Source organism: Diachasmimorpha longicaudata, chromosome 10 (genome assembly GCF_034640455.1).
Source record: "Diachasmimorpha longicaudata isolate KC_UGA_2023 chromosome 10, iyDiaLong2, whole genome shotgun sequence".
In the NCBI taxonomy this organism is placed as follows: domain Eukaryota; kingdom Metazoa; phylum Arthropoda; class Insecta; order Hymenoptera; family Braconidae; genus Diachasmimorpha; species Diachasmimorpha longicaudata.
The window spans coordinates 7,736,064-7,753,863 of record NC_087234.1 but is presented as its reverse complement, the minus strand read 5'-3'; the positions used below and the strand labels follow the sequence as shown (position 1 = coordinate 7,753,863).

At 42.7% G+C, this 17,800-nt stretch overlaps 1 protein-coding gene across 8 annotated transcripts in view; it reads right to left on the bottom strand.

The window, feature by feature from the left end:
- The window catches only part of LOC135166809 (uncharacterized), a 102,010-nt gene that overhangs the window by 46,989 nt on the left and 37,221 nt on the right, over positions 1 to 17,800 (bottom strand). The window lies entirely within an intron of this gene.

The following is a 17,800-nucleotide window of genomic DNA, read 5'->3' as shown; positions in this document are numbered from 1 at the left end:
TGCCGTGGGGGAGGGGAGAGAGAGAGAGAGAAGGGGATGGAAGAGTGGCGCGGAGGATGAGGGGTAAGACAGTTTAGTAGAAGCTTACGCTGGAAGCAAAATGAATAGAGATATTCCAGGGGCTTATTCCGTAATTCATGTCAATACTAGTGGAAGAGTCAAACTGCGCCAAGAACTGCAGTGAAGATGGTGTGGACGGGGCGGGGGAGGTAGTGTAAGGGTGGTGGATAGTCTGCTACATACTGAAAATCCCTGAAAGTGGTATATTATCCTCACACCGTGAAGGAAACACAACAGATATCACATTGGCCTTGGCTTGTGATGCACCGTTTCGAGGTGCGTCGTCACTCGTGAGGAAGAAAGCTCCGGAGATTATGTGTTTGTGAGAGAAACTCACGAGACAGTGTAAGAGAAGTGAAGGACACACGATTATTATAACAACGAGAGCTGTCGTGGTGGTGGAATGGAAATGCTTGAGAGTTTGTGGACTTGTAACTTGTTCATTATGCCCGAGTCAACTTAGTGAGAGCTCTTCATTCCTCTGTCACGTCTTTGGCTTGTCAGTAATTCTTTTCTCTTCTAGCACTCACTCGTTTAGAATATTTGATAATTCAACGGTATGAGAATGAAAATATTAAGTTGTTTTTCCGTTGCATTAAATTGAGATGGAAAAGAGAAATGAAGATTGATTGATATGAAAAGGCAATTGAGAGATAATCATTGTGAGCCAAATGAGCGAAATGAGAAAATGGCAAACATCTGTGGATTTGATCAGTATATTATAAATATAATTTATTTACGCCTCTCATTGTTCAGAAATTGGCTTCAATGGGGATCACAAACTAATTTTAGTGAATGAGCAAATTGAACGAAGCAAGTGAAGTGAGCAAAACTTATCCAATCATATCATTGGATATATATGTATGTATGCCCGAGTGCCCAAAGGAATACATGTTTCTACATAATGAACAGAGACAAGAGATCAACAGGGAGATTCATCAGTCAGCATTACGACTCACCAATAAATCGTTCCGTTGAATTTCCCCAAAAACTTTGAAACATTATTTTTCTAAATAGTATTTCGCGCCATAAAAAAGTTTTTTAACTACCAAACTTGAGTCTCGTTTAGCGAATTTATATTCTAGCCAGTGTGGTGGTCGGCTTCTCGCGTGTCTCCATTTTTATTCTCTCGCGCCCATCGTGTAATAACCACCACCCACCCATTGCCCACCTCTCACTCTCGGTTTACTTCTTACTTTTTTTATTTTTTCCCATCCGGTTTTGCATGAGTCTCTAACACTACCCCTACACACCCTCTGTCCCCTTGTGAATCTTCTCTTTATTTCTTTGTGTCTCGTACCACGATCTTTGCAGTGTTAACTTCAGCTTAATTGCTTTAATTACACACTTCTTGTTTCCCTTTTGTGATGTTTTCTTTAGTATTATTTTTTCTAAAGATGCGTGTGTTGGGGGCATTAGGAGGCTTTTTCATTTCTTTATCTCGGAAAAATACGGAGCTTAATGCTCTCCGCTTTGGTAAACAAAATGAATTAGCTGGCATTTTAAATTTTTAATGCAATGCATTTGGCTGAAAATCTCAAGACATGATTTTGCCAAAGTTATAAATTTTATGGGAAAAAAAAACCGAGAAACCAACTCCGAAGACAGAAGTGTCGAGAAATGCGAATGGACGAGGTGAGGGCAAATTTCAAGTCACGCCCGATGCATTAATCATCCGTGTGAATGGAGAACGAGACATTTGGCGGAGAAGTGAGTGAGGAAAGAAGGAGCCAACACATCAGGCTATCACGATGCGCATGAAGTACAAGAAGGTTCTTTCCATTCCACCTACATAGCCACCCAATCCCCGCTTCCACATCTTCCTTTCGTATTTCATATTTCACCGTGAGAGTAGAATGATTTACATGACAATGGACATTGCTCTCAGAGGTCATCGTGATATAACTGGACTACTCCAACCAACATCCCAGTTATGGGATATCATTAACACAGTAATTTTGAAACTCCACTGCTGGAGTATTCGGGCAGATTGACAATGTCGGGTATACAACTCATTCGCGAATAGCTGCAATTGATACAACATACTCACAACAGCACTGTAAATGGCGTCAAGGTACTCTATTTTATCGCAGCATCACCTCAGTTTTATTGTGATATTAACCTCTTTCCTGAAACCCGAGGAGTTCCAGAATACGGCTAATGTTTAGTTCTGTAAATTTTCCCATTATCTGTTATTGGACGTATATTTGATGTCACCATTCAATATCGCTGCGCAAATGCCCTCTTTCCCCGGAAACTACCCTATTTTCGAATTTCATTGTTGTCTGCTCTGCAGATAGGGCTTAATTTCTTCACACTGGAAGAGCATTTCCACTATAATGTGATTTATCTATCAGGAAATTTCTCCTTCAATATACCCGCAAGAATGTTCATTACTAATCTTGGCACAGATTTCCCTGGAATTTTGCTTTTCGAAAAAACTAGAGCTGCCTTTATCAATTCAGAACAAATGAATGGTCCATTGAAAATATCTGAATATTTTTTTACCACGATTTTTCTGGTGATGGTTGATTTAAATCAACGTTCATTGGATGAGGGAATCAATTGAACCATGAAAAATAAGTAGAAAAGCTAAAACCAAATACACGTGAGATACCACAAATCTGGAATGGAGTTGCAACATATTCCACAAATGGGGAATAAAATTCACGGTTTAAATCTCGTTGAGGATATAAAATCCCGATGCAGAAATAACGGTGCATAAGACAAATATCGGTTTACTGCGCTCTGGCGTTAGCTATCCGTGTGTGTTTGGCCCCAGATAGAAACCCATTACGTCCCTGATGGACACGCTCCTCTCAACCATTTCTCTAGTGTTACCTCCTACCGTTTTATCATGTATGTTACGGAAAAAAAGGCACAGGGAGAAGTAGTGGCTCCAAATGTCCTGCCTGAGGAGGTTATAAATTGGATCATTGGAGAGGAGGATACTACTGTATGGGTGTGAAACGACAAATCGCCCATAACCAAACGGTTTTTCCCTTGTGACTTCCGGCATGGGCTACAGTATATTCACTTTTGTATGGATTTTTCGCGTATTTTTATGGGTGAAAATTTACGAGTATGCGTAACGTAAATTACATTTATGTAATCGTAATTCGGAGTAATTCTATACATGGTTTAAAATTTCAATGGTACATCGATGAGGATCAGGAGGCTTGTCCTCATCACAGCGCCAACAAACCCGTGCAATCTCATTCACTCATCAAGGGGAAAGGCCACGCGACAGCCGCCTTATCCGCCCTCCTATGATGAGAGGTAGCAAAGCGTGGATTGTCGAGAAGGAGTGAGCACTGGAGCTCGCTCACCCACGAAATATGCGCTGGCATTATAAAATGCTTGAAAGAACTCCATGTTTTATTTTCTCGTGCAGAAAACTACAGTGCAAAAAAAAAACATTAGAAAAATATTAATAAATAAATGAATAGATGAATCCGGGAGTGAAATTCTGTTTCAGATCTTTCTTACAAAACTTTAACGCTATTTACCATGATTATTTTTCCCACCCAAATTTCAGCCAATAGAATTGCACCATTTGTTGATATTTTGTATAGCCTACCTCGAATATCAGCGATAATTTTTTGAATATTTTGGTAAACAAACGACACTTAACCAAATAAACCTCTTTTCATGTCATGGCACAATTCTCTTGGCCGAAATTTGGATAGGAAAAATAATCCCCTGAATACCACTCGAGCTTCAAAATTATAGAATATTTCCCTCTAGGTTCCCTGCATACAAATGAAGTCGTCAAGTTTTTCAGGAAAAATCACTCGTGCTTCGCACTCGTGATTTTTTAGCCTGAAAAACTTGACTCCTTCATTTGTTTGCAACGAATCTATCGGGAAATATTCGATAATTTTGAACCACTTGTGGTATTATATGTGACAATTGGTGGATAATTAACAAAGTGCCTTCGATAATGGAATAACGTCCAGAAATTATCCGAATGCCATCATCCTCTTCAACAAAGTCCGCCCCGATAGTTAGCTTCACCGAAGCATCTCCATAATTATATTAATCATCTCAATAATTCCATCTGTTGCAGGTGAGTTTACCTTCATCATACGACACCCCCCGCAAACTGCAACGAAACTCCATCCTTCGAGTGATCGGTGAGTTAACAAACATGCCCCACAAGTTTCGCTTGAAGCATCATTCAGAAAAGCAGACAGCTGTACATGTCTCTGGGCTGAGCTCCATCTGACGCTTAATTAGTAATTGGATTTCTAATAACTGGAAGACACATTCGATGTGTCGCAAGGCGGGTGTAACTTTAAACGTCTCCCTCTGATCCTAGTGCCCCGTTCCTCATACAAGCACAAGCCAGACAGATTCAGAATGAGAATTCAGGTCCGAATCCGAAATTCGATACTAGTTGGCACTATGCCAGACGCTCCATAAACTGCCTCCAGCCTTTTTTGACCTTTTTTTTTTTTCATCATATTTCCGCTGTTTTTCAACTTTTGTTCGGGACGAAGCTCATCCCGATTGTTTTCTGCCATTTTTTTCGTATTATTTTCAATTCACTATTTCGTTTGGCGCGTGCACTGAACAAACTAGTGTCTTGAAGCGATTTTATTTGAAAGAATGCCTAATCGTCGAAATACGTAAAACATTTATCACGAAAGTTCCATCCGCAGCATTAAATTTTAATTATAAATTATATAGAGGTGTCATTTAGTTCCAGTTGCCCCAGCAGAATTGTCCCACTTTCAGTCGCGTCTTCTATCACGGAGAGTGAAAAATCTAAAAAATTTTCTGCACTGATAAATTTAATTAGTTAAGCGCTCGAGATGATAACAAAAGACTAACAGTGATCCTATTATTACCAGTGTGTTACACAACATACCTCCGGGGTCCCTCCCTCTCAGTCGTATACCGCGTGCCAACGCACACTGGGTACATTGCGCAACCAAGTTTGTAATCCGAAACAGCATATTGTGCTACCGCAATTTCCCGAATTAATCGCATTTCCAAACCACTCCCCCAATCCCATCAATGTCCGGGCATTTTGCTGTCGTCTCCTGTGTTCCAATGGTGAATCGAGATTAGGTGGATTCACAATGTGCACCATCTCAATCGGAAAAAGAATTTCGGTGGATGAAGGAGAAAAGAAAATAAAGACCGAAATGAAAGGTGAATTTGGCCGGGGGCCTTTGAATTCAACCGATCAACAAGTCGTCGTTGTTCTGTTCGTTCAGTTGGTATGTTGAACGATGGAAAGAGTCATAGGGGAGGAGGAGGAGAAGAAGGGAGAGTAACTTGGCGAGAATACAGCACCGGTAGCTGACAATGCCAACCTTTGAACTGTCAGGTCTCGACCCACATAGCACACCAGCCGCTTCATAGACAACATACATCACATAACTCATTGGAAGAGTTGGGAATGAGGCGAGGGAGCAAAAAATTGGAAAGTAGTTCAGTCTAGTGGTATCGGAATGACGGGTGATGATGATGATACTGATGGAATCTCGTTAGAATCATCATTCGTAGTTCTGGATTAATCAAGCTGTCCTTCCATTTTGATCAGCTTATAATGAACGAATACATAATGCAATCGGATGAAGGGAGAATTTGCTGGGGGGATTGACATAGATTTCCGGAAAAGTTGGCTTGATGGTTCCTTGATTGAAGATTCTTTAAATAACCTTTTCTAACGTCCTCATGTTGAATTGTTCTCATTAAAAATTTGGAAATCAAGTTATCACCAGCGACAACTCTCATTCCAAAGTCATGATGTTAGAATCAGAGTTAACAATCTTCAGCACGTCTATCGATATAACACTAACAATTCGGAGAAATCAATAAACAGAAGCCCAGTTATCACGACTCTCCCCTACCTGTTCTTCAACATCTCCACGAAGATTGCTCTTGTCGTAGCAGCTTTGTCCTAAGAGGATTACACTGCGGTTGGTAAAACCCAGCAAGCAACATCAAAGCAATGACTGCACATCTCTCTCACCAACTATCTTCCATCACGTGAACTCCACATTGAGAAAGCCCCCCCCCCCCCCCACCACCCCTTACACGCACATCACACAAACCAAGAAAACGGAAACTTTGCTGTACTTGCCAGTTGATACTCTTGATTGGAATCCCAACCGCTGTTTCCAGTTGTTTCTGAATGTGCACTTTCGAAAAGTGCTATCTTATCTGGGTCAAAGTCGTATGACAGTCGTGTCGATTATCATCCAGATATATGCAGATACACGTTTATTGATGCATACGTATGCACTTGGTTTATGGATGCATACACCCTGGAGTAAATGGTAAGGACATTGGATTCCTGCGGAGATACGAACGGGTGAGAAAAATAATGGCAAGTGGAGTGGGAAAATTCGCAAGAAGTGCAGGAGGAAAGGAGCCATGGGGGAGGGAAGGGAGAGACTTCTCACGGGGGTGGTAAGTATTCGTAGCGCGTCCTCCTGAATTATCGCGCGAGTATTCCCGGGGAAAATGCCACTAAATCAACCCTCAAACTGTCCCGCTCGCGCTACCTCCGAGCCGCCATATTGCTGTCCTACTTTCACCCACGGTTTTTCATCCCTCGTCCTCTTCCTCTCTCTCTCTCTCTTTCTCTTCCACCTCCATTCGCTGGATCTTTTTTTCACTCCTATATAGGACTCCTGTATACCCTTCATGCTGTAGGTACAGACGACTCTCACGATGCTTTTCCCCCGGTTAAAGGCAAGCGAAAGAGAAAACCCTACAAGCCCACTGGCAAGATGCAAATACGAAGACGGCGCGTGTGAGAGTCGTTTGGCTGAAATATTGTTGCTAAATAAATAACGAAGGGTGTAATATGCAAAATTACGAGCCGAGTACCCCGCGCACTTCTTCCCTCTTTCCACCAAACTGCTGTGTCTCGTTCTCTCTCGACGTCGGTGCCCGGCTGATAACGCCATTTTAACTCGCGAGGCCAAGGGGCGCGCGAAGGGAGGGAGAGGGCCCTCACCCTTCGCTGGCGTTTTTTTGCACGACCTCGATGGGCGAAAACGGAACACCCGGAAAATTCATTGCTCTCTTCCTACGCGACATGACTCCGTTGATTAGTCACCCGGGACTTGGCAGAAATTCTTCCGGAGTTTATCATATTAAAAATAAGGCGGAAGGGGGCTGGTTGGGGGGAATGTTTAGGGTTTCATCGAGGAGTTCATTACTCGGAGTGTTTCAGGACTTTGGCATAGAGATAGTTGGGATGTCAGCATTCTAAACGGATTATTTTATAACAACCTCTGAGTTGTTAAAATAACAACCACGATAAAAATCCGGGATTGATGTTTTCTCTGATGAAAGCAAAAGAAATTACCGAAAAAAAAAAGTTGAAAAAACTCAACCAATGGATTACAGTTTGGCAAACGAGTTTCATAGCACGCGTGCAACTGACTTTGGATGCCAGTACAACTTGGTAACGTTCGACACGCGCCAAACTCTTTCGTTGAGTTCGTCGATCCTCGCAGGACCGAGTGTAAGGGTGAGTCACAAAAAAAATATATATATATAAGAAGACAGGGGGTTGAAGAAGGAATGAAAGAGTTGGGGCTGTGATGTGGCATGTGGCAAGAGGTAGAGGAGAGGGGACCACTGTGGAACCCGAGAGGGTGGCAGTTAACGTCGTCGTCTGCGGTGGTGGAAGGCGACACCTGACCCCTGGGCTATATCGCCAACCGCCCCCGCGTGAAGTTTCGTAACTCTTTAAAATAGCGTCGACAAAGTTGCTCCACGTCGGTAATTCCTGTTGGGAAGTAATCTCGGTGCCGGGCCACAGAGCATACAGCGCGTACTGCCGATCAATATTAATGGGTGGCCGTGTGGCGCACCTATATATCGGAAATACTTTCTTTGGAAAAAGAAATAAGATTTCTGAGAATAGGCGTGGCCTCGACCCACCATTTGTCGGCCCTCAAACGAAACAACGGAAAGCAAATTCTGTTATTTATTATTCAAGTTTTGCCAAATGACGAAAAATTCAAATTAAAAAGTTTTATTTTCCACGAAAAAAAAACACCAGTTGATTTGAGTGGTGGAAATATACAACAGTACTTGTACCCGTTTCCAGAGAATTTGTCACTCGAAAATTTCAGCGGTACAGACCTTAATGACCGACCCCACAACTCGTTTGGTAAATTTGGTCTGCAGAGTGGGTAAAATTGGGCGTCGACCTCTTGTATCAAAAGTCAACCATTGGACACGTTGAATAGGTTCACCCCGGTGAACAGGGGGATGATGACTGAGTGGGGGGCCTCTTGCAGTCATGTGGGGTATAATAAATAACCGGTGGACCGAGGGAAAATGGCGCACCAGTCGTGTATTCCTAATTACCGGAGATCAGCCTGGAGGGGTTTAAACGTTATTCATTTGAGTTCAACGATCGCAATCTGACAAAACTCTAAATAAAATGTAATTAGAATGATGTCACTTTTTTGACTTGTTTGAACCTCCGATAATTTGTGATATTTCATTAAGAGGCTCATATTAAAAACATCCATTATGAAAACATGAAACAGCGCTAATGAAGTCTAGTGAAAACAGTCCGGTCTGATCAGCCGTAAATGTCGATCGACTGTCTAGCATCCTTGTCACAATGTATCCAGAGCCAGTAGCTAAAGCCGAATGTGACTATTAAACGTACCGGTGTGTATATCCGGTCTCCAATTGCGTACTACGTAGGAGGTTACCTCAACATACCGCCCACCGTCACCTTCTACCGTAAGCTGTGGGGATTCAACACAACACGCGTACAATTACAAATGCCCCTGAAACAGTCACAATACATTTACCACTGTGCATCCAAGCTCCAATAACGCAACGAAACACACCACGACGCGATTAAACGCTGGTCTACGGTAATCAGGAATACACCCGTTGGCCAAGTTGTGCTGCCACGCCATTTTACTTCAGCTCGCTAGTTATTTATTGTATTCCAGGCGAATGCAAAAGCCCACACACAGCCACCAGTCCCCATGTTCAGCCGGTCAACACATGCAACATATCCAATTGTTGCATTTTGATACAAGCACTCGACCAATAATTTTACTCAGTCGGCAGTCAAAATTTACCAAACGTATTCAATGAAAATTATCTGGAAAGTTTAGTAATTGTGTCGTTCAGGAAAAAATTACCAATTGAATGTTATTTTTTAGAGGACGATTGAATAAAAAGTACGGTAATTCCTCTCTCTGCCATTAATAATTACAAAGAAGTTAATCCTTTTAGTAAAATATCTGGTTTAACTATCTTATTTCGTTCAGCCCGAGGGTCTCATTTTTTCCCTAATTTCCAAAAAAAAATCTCTCAATGCAGCTCGTCAATGTTATTCCCCAAATGACTCCTTCATTCTTTTCTCCACACCTGTGATTCCATTCCAAGGTGTTATGTACACTAGAGTTACCAGAATGGAGACGCGATTTTCGCGGAGTCTCATTCCTTCGGGGAAACGTCGGAGCCCGGGGAACACGCGCCACAACCATTAATCTTGATTCACTGGGCACCACAGAAGCGTAGGATTCGCAGAGCCAAACGGAGCGTTTTTCGTGTGGAGGTTGTACAGACAAGTTTAAGGTGTGTGGGAAGGCCGTCTGTGCATCAGGGGAGAGACTCTATCCCCTGCTCCCTCCCCTTGCCCCAAGAGAGACGCAGTCTCGATTTCTCACGATATACATTGTCGATAACGCGGTGCGGAAAATACATCTCAAGATCCATTTGAATTCTTTTTCCTCATGATGAGTTCAAAGAATAAATGTACCTCCAGTGAGAGGACATTATTGAACCGACAAAGATCAAATGGACTTGATTGAATTAGTCATCGAGTAAACTCGAGAGAGGGATGAACAATATTGACTCGACCTGTGTATATTGGAATCAGTGAGCGTGTCTCAATGACAAATTGTCTCAGCCATAATTAAATCAAAGAATTTAATCACCATTCATCAAATATTTGAAGCACTCCCTCTCAAGATGTTCAACGGTACGTAAATTTCCGTTGAAAAACCAACGTTTACCTTTGCCTGTCTTTATTCCTCAGACTCAATATAATTAAAGTGAAACAGCTTCGAGGATGATCTTTAGAGGCAACGGAGGCGACACCAGTTTTCACTACTTGGCACCGTGCCGAATGGAGGGTTACCCTTCATTCGGATGGTAAAACTTTTGCCTCTTTCACAAAATGAAAGCATCCAGAGAACGAGCTGTTCACCCAATCGGATCTGCCAGTGATTGTCCTATATTTTGCCAGTGTTATATCAACATACTGTCAGACGACGGGCCACTCGACGTGGTTCATAGAAACTGGTTAGGTTTTGTACCTAATGACGAGACAACAGTAGTTGAGAGCAGAATAGGAACAATGTTTCGGGGTACAGATATTTCGTTAGCCACTAGCAAGGGTTGGTTATACATATAGAGAGCAGTGCTCAAGTACACTTCCATGTGCTGACCACCTTCTATGTAAATCCAGGACTGCTGTCACTGATGGTGGATCTAGGCATTGCTGGACTGAGGCCTACCGTGGAGACGTAGTGGTGGCTTTATTGGATGGAAAGGCATCGTGGAAATTACGCGTATACCCACTGTACCGCAGATGGACCGTGTTGTGCTCCCTTTGTTTCTAATTTCAAGTGTCTTCCGGGAGATATAACACCAGCAGTCGTGACCCTTTGTCCACGATGATAATGATCACTTGGTATACAGTAGGAATTTCAGAGGCGTTCCCTTGCGTGAGGCGCAATCATATTCATCACATGAAGAATCTCACAAGAGAAGTACAGAAGTTTTATGAAAGGTCAGAGAGAATTGAATAGAGAACTTTATGATCTGATGAGATTGAAGAATCACTGGAGATACAGTGGCATTATCGTGCACATCGAATCAATAATTGAGTTCTGGAAACACTGATGAAATCCTCGGCATCGTATTGCCCCACTTTCCCTGCTAAGTTTTCCCGATCTACTTACATGTTCCACTGCATCAGTAAGCACTTTCTGTTACCATAACGTCGAAAGCTTTCATGATACCACCACTCCTAAACCAATAGCACTATGCACTGGTGTATTAGATGTTTCGCTAATGGAAAAAAACCATCAAATTAACGAGCTCCGTGTAGATGCAGATGACCACACAATGGACAAGACCTCAAGTCACATCATCTTTCGTCATTAAATTTCAGTACTTAACCTCGACACTTAATTCCCATAATCGAAATGGAAAACGCAACCCTCGGGCACTCAATCAACTACCAACAGCTTGAATCGCCCCATCGGAGTGGTTTCAATCTGCGGTGGTGGCGAGTCTAATGTGGAATCCCAAGCCGATGCAGATAGACCAGGCTCTATCCCCTCATCGTCAATAGACATGAGATAATCTGAAACTAGTTCACTCAGCCTTGTTTTATCTTAACTTCTTGCAAGAACACACTGTTTCCTCGTGAAGTTGCCCCAAGTCAGAGACGGTGGAAACCCCTCTCCATTGAGTTTGGCGCACAAATTGATGGATAAGCGGGCGAGTATAACTATGAGTGAACCACGTGTTGCCTCGTTTCATTTTGCCATTGGCCTCCTCGGTGAACGGAGAAGAAAGAATGCCAGAACAGATGAATGGTCTGGGGCTTCGAGTCATCTCCAGAAGTTACTCAGGTGTGGGCTTTTTTTGTTACACGTCTTAAAATTCATGAAGCCTGAATAAATGTCTCAGATGGTTGTTGAAAGAAATGTGGGCCTTTCGGGGGGGTTAAATATCCTCCATAAATATTGAAAATTAAGGCGATTTTGCGTGAATTGCCATGAATATTCCCCTTAATTATCCGATATGAAGGTTCGTGAATGTGGATTATCCTGAGACTCGTCCTCATCCACTTCATTTGAGTTTTTTCTCAGTCTTCTTATTGTTCATCCGGCTACGCTCTTCAGATATTCTCCCGGTATAAAGTCACGCCTGGCTGAGCGTAACGAGGACTCCCCAGACAACAATGAATCTCCAATTTTGTTGTTCCCTCTTCCTCTCCCATCGTTGAGTTTCTAACCCTTGGGCCCCACGCGTGGTTACCATCGTCGATGCCCTTCGAGCGAATCGACCATGTATCAATTCCAATCTTCACCGATACCACACACACACACACACACACACACACACACACACCAGGCCATATATCGATATACATGGAGAGGTTTCGATGATATATGTGCGATTAGCTGTGGCTACCTGGTATACAGGATAGGACAATTCAATGACTGGAAAAATTGTTGGAATATTTACAAGGCTGAATGGAAATTAGTCACATAAATTGAGAGATATCGCGTGTGAATTGCACATCAACTGTTGTGGATATTTTTTTCGTTCTGTTTGCTGAACAAAATTGCTGCAAGTACTGGACAAACTGGCGCCTAGAGTTAATATATGTTTGCCCTCACTTTTAAGATATTTGTCATTTTCATTCTCAAAATATTGATCATAATTTTTTTGAGTGGTGAGAGAATCATCTATTGGCACTATTTCACTCTGACTAAACATTAAGATATGTCTCATGAATGTGCGTCATAGTGTAGATTGTCCCTCGAGAATGGAGGAAGAGGGAAAAGGTTGGAGGAAAGTGGGAGTGGGAAGTACTGTGTAGTTTCGTAATAAAATGAAATTAGCCGGGCTGTTTCGGATGTCTTGAGGGGTTAGTGGTGCGATGAGGAGGGAGAATGAAGAAAATGCCGCAGCAATGAAGTACAAAAGGGTCCTACTGGCGGAGGGCCGCGAGACAATGCCATCTCGATTTCGCACGCCGTTGGATTACGATTCGAACCAGCACTAACCTGACCTCTCTTTCTCTCTCTCTCTCTCTCTCTCTCTCTCTCTATCGTCCTTCTTGCTCCTGCTATTCCAATCTATAGGCACTATTACCGCGAGTCCTTTGGGGCTTTACCCTCACACTCTGAATGCCATGGGATTGGTGGAGCTGTGGAGAACTATGGAGTCTCATTATCTCTATTATTTTTTACATGCCCGTCTTATTATCTGTGCCAATAAAATTTTTTTTCTCTCTCACCGACCAAGAGCGGATTCCGTGATTCATATTTCAGTGGGGGGAAAATGGAATTCCTTGAGGCGATTGATGGGGGTAATGACGTGAGAGCTGAAAAATTGTCGGATGTATTTGTATTTTATGCGACAATGGGCATAGGCTGTTGACAATGAAATTTTAATTATTTCGATAAATCGTTAATGATGAAGGGAGAGGCGAGACATAAATTCGCCGAAAAATGGACAAGTGGACTCGCTCTCTCCTCCAACGCATCGGTGAAACATTCATTCTTTACATAATTCAGGTATTCCTAGCCAACTTCATACGCTACCCTAAAGATATGCTTATAAAAGCCAATAGCTTTTCGATCTCTCCGGGTAGTCCTGGCAAAAAGGGAGTAACTTCCGTCAGCCAAAGCTCATTTGTAAGGCAAGGTCGAGTGCTTTGTATGTAAATTACCAAACACTTCACGATTCTCCAACGGTTATTTAGAAGCAAAGTACCCGAGACAGGCGTACCACCGTCTTCCCTCACCGTTGTATGCCCCCCCTCCGTGAAGCAAAAAAATCTACAGCTCCCACTCGCCTTTTTCCCCCTGCACTACCTGAAACGATAATTGCATACATTGGAAACAATATTCTGAAATGAAACAGCCAACTGCATATGCGTCTGTTCGGCCTTTTTCCGGTAACATCCGGATTGGGATTTCTCACTTGCTCGAGCCCCTGAAATTTTTCGGATTTCGAAAGTACTCAACGGATTTAAATGCACGTACTTTGCACGTGTTCCCACCTCTTGTTTTTTTTTTTTTTTTCATTCACTCTGTCGTTTTTTTTTTTTCACTGAACCAGTGGACAGGACCGGATCATTCGACGAGAACTCAAACGTCGCCGATTGGACGACTTTAATCGCAAACGTTGCCTGCCCGTAAGTGCAAAACGCTGTTCGTTGGGACGAATGCGAAAGGTATACCACCCCCAATCCTCTCCTTCTATTATCCCGTATGTCCCTGGGAAGTGGTGAATACCCAGAACGTTGGATTTACCATTTTTTTCATCTTTTTTTTTTCATTAATTGTGGCTCGGAAATAGGCGGATGTTTATCCATTTCATGTGGAATATGGCTCGCGCCGTGACACGTGGATATTGCAAGGATAATTTATAATAATTGAGTAGTAATCCGTCGCTTTCGTTTGTAAAACCAATTTTCCGGTTATGAGTTTGAAAACGATCGCGTGTGGCGCCACGTGGGATTTCCCGTTGCTTAGGACAGGATGAGCGCGCGCACGATAGATTTGTTTGGACTTATTGCATTGGCGTGACGTCATGACTCACGACTCACAATTACTTGAAATTGTAATTGAGACTCGACTTCCTGAAAAATTTCGCGCGCGGAGGGACTTCCCGTCCGCAAAACTCTTTTTTTCACTCACTCCCCAAAAATAAAAAAATCAAACCAGAATAAAAAGCTAAACCCCTACTCCTCGACCTAAAGCAACCCTCAATCTATATTTACACAAGATATCTCAAAGGCCATTCCTCCAGAACGCCATTGCACATATGTATCGATTTTATCGTTTTTGGAAACTGCTGAATGGACATCTAAACTGCCTCCCCATTTTTTTTTCAGCCCAGCTATCCACGTTTTAAGGGTGCTCGATTTTTATTGCACTAAACGTACACTAGTAAACGGGAATAGGGGTAGCGAGCCCTTTCTTTTATTTTTTCCCGAGGAATTCCATTACATTCCAAATGGAGATGTTTATGGTTAATTTTTTTTTATCTCCACTGTCTTCCGGGAGGTGGGGAGGGGAGAGTTTACAGATCCCCTGAAAGGCGCCACGGTGAAATGAATTTACAACGTTGGAGACATAGATATTGATTTGAAAAGGGGCGATAGAGGAATCGGGGATGCGCGATTTACAAGTGCGTCGAGTGTGGGTTGTATTCAAAAGAACGAGTGTAATTTAATTTGTTCATTTGGCCGGAACCCCTCAGTTAATTAATAAAACTAATCGAATGAAAGGTACATTCATGGCTGGGGCTGAGAGGAAGGGGGATGAAAAATCCGGAGATATGAGGAGGTGGGAAGAGGGGGAAGGGAGAAAGGAGGCGGGTGGCGCAAGCGGCAGGTGAGCAGCTGCTCTGAGTGGATTAAACTGAGGTAATCAACGCAAATTGATAATCCTACTTTCCGGCGGGCCCCTTTCCACTCAGGCCTCCTCTTTTAACCACGCATCCACCGAGTTTACCTTCTTCGTTCTCGCTTCATTTCGTCTCCTCTTTTCCCGCTTCAGCATTCCACCTAGTTCCACTGGTGGCGGCTGAGTACGTAAGACGCAGGGCACTGGGGACGCTGGAGAACTTTGGAAGTTGAGAGGAAACTGGACGGGGTTCTCTCGACTCTCTCGCTCGGTTTTAAAGCCTTTTATCCGTTGACAATTCCCAACTGTGAGTGTCGGATAGGGAGTGAATTGCGACATTTTCGGTTTTTTTTTTTTTTTTTTTTTTTTTTTCGTGTACAGACGGAGAGAGGGGTTGTCAGGGGAATACAGGAATAATTGATTGGATTTTGGATTTGGATGGAATCGTAAGATAAGTTTCAGCCTATTGTTGGATAATTTTAGTTTGAGTGTCACTTGGTGGAGAAAATCCCAACGGGTAATGGGATGCCCCGTCGATCACTTTCAGCATATGTATAACACACCGAGTCGTATACCCCAGCCGTACGTGTACCCATACACACCGAGAATAAAGGAAAAAGCCGATTGGCTGGGTGCGTGGTGCACACCACAGGGAAGGAAAGCTAATCACGTTTCCTCCGGTGGAATACCAATGCTCTTTGGAGCTATTCGCACCCAGCAGCGACGGAAATTAGATGAAAAGAGAAGACTCCGGGCTTCTCCTTTCAAAGATGCGAGGAAAAAATAAAGCCAGCGAGAAATGGAATGGCGAGTGGTGGAAAATGATGGGAAAAGTACGATAGGGTTGCTCGCTTGATTCGAGGGGTTTCACTTTCTCCAATCATTCTCACTCCGTTCATAATGAAATAAACACTAGGAGACTATCGATGTTGCTGATTGCTATGAAATTACGATTGGGGGAATGAGGCTTTGATTGATTTATTCGCAGGTGAGAATTAATGGTGTGCGATTCGTGTGAATGAATTTTTTCATTGAGAAATAATTGAATCACGATAAGAAAAGTTTATATTGTAGATTTGGAAGAGCTCAAATATGTTTTGAAAAAATGAATTATCAGCTACAATTGATAGTGAGGAAAAGGACACTCTCGTTGTCACCGATATTCAGTGAAAAAGAGCAAATGTTGACACTCACGTTAACTTTTTTCGGTTTTTCGCTCGCGCGTTTCATATAAAACCCTCGGTCACTATTTCCTTTTTTTCGCCAGAGGGAAAGGGAGAGGGAGGGAACGTTAATCTCTGTACACAGTGATAAAAAAGGACTACTTTCAAAAACATTATGGCTGAAAGCACTCTGCAATAATAACAACAACGATAAAGATAAAGATAAAGGTAAAAACATTAGTCATGTACGTTTTCTCTGAAAATATAATGGAAGTGTAGCACAAAGGCAAGATCTCTTGGTATTTCATAGGAAATGGCCTGAGCTGAGTTTAACTATCGCAAATGTGAAAATATACGAAAGGCCATTTCAGTCGAGAAATCCTTTCAGCCGCTCGCAGCATCGAATTGTCGACATTAATCATGGGGATATGAAATGTGAATGGGGCAATTGCACATGTTGCAAGTGATGTTGAGGAATATTTTGGTGGAAGGGGGAGAAGAGAATGAGGGATTGATTTTAAAAATTATTGTCATTTGTTGGATATATGAGGACCCATACATTAATACATGAACGTCATGAAAGAATATCCCGATAATGAAATTGACCATTCGGTTATCCTCCCCCATAAATATGAATAAACTTCCACTAAAAAAAATCTCCCAAGAGATACAGAAATACGCGCCGCTCACATCTCCACCGGCAGAGTACATCAACCCTCGTCAGTCATTCCTGTGCGTTGTGAGCCGTTGGACGAGTGAGTAACTTGCGTATTACATTATCCCATTTGAAAAAACGAATAAAAAAATTCACAAGTGTGGAGAATGGCGGGATACGCGGTAAGTGCGCGTGTCTTGCTGGGATAACGTGCGTGTGTTACGTGTGCAGTTGAGCCAATGGAGTGTAGCACGCGACACAAATGAGAGAAGAAGAGAATGAGAGATGAAAAAAAAAAAAAATATTCACTCGCGAGAGTATTCTCGTTGCTGCATATACCGGGAGGAGAATTACGAATTGTGCGAGCCTCAGAGTACGAAAAGAACAAAGCGCCAATGGAGATGGAGGGATAGAAACGAAGAGGAGAGAAACGATAAATGAGAGTGTCGCTGGGGATGTGTGCGGAGTGCGATTCAGCGTGCGGTGACGAGCGTTGTTTCGAAAATGCACCTGTTTTTTTTTATGTCCAGTGTGTTCAACAAAACATGGCTGATAAAACGCCGTCCGCCGAAAACTGCAAAAAAAAGAGGCGAAAAGTAGATGGGCAATTTTTCGGGGGACTTATGAGCCTGTCAAATAACAAATCACGGTGCATAAAGAATGCTGACCTTGAGGGATTGTCAGTAACAAATTGGTATAACGAAGGAGGGAATAACCACACGGAGAGAAATGTACAGTAAAAATGAGGGAAC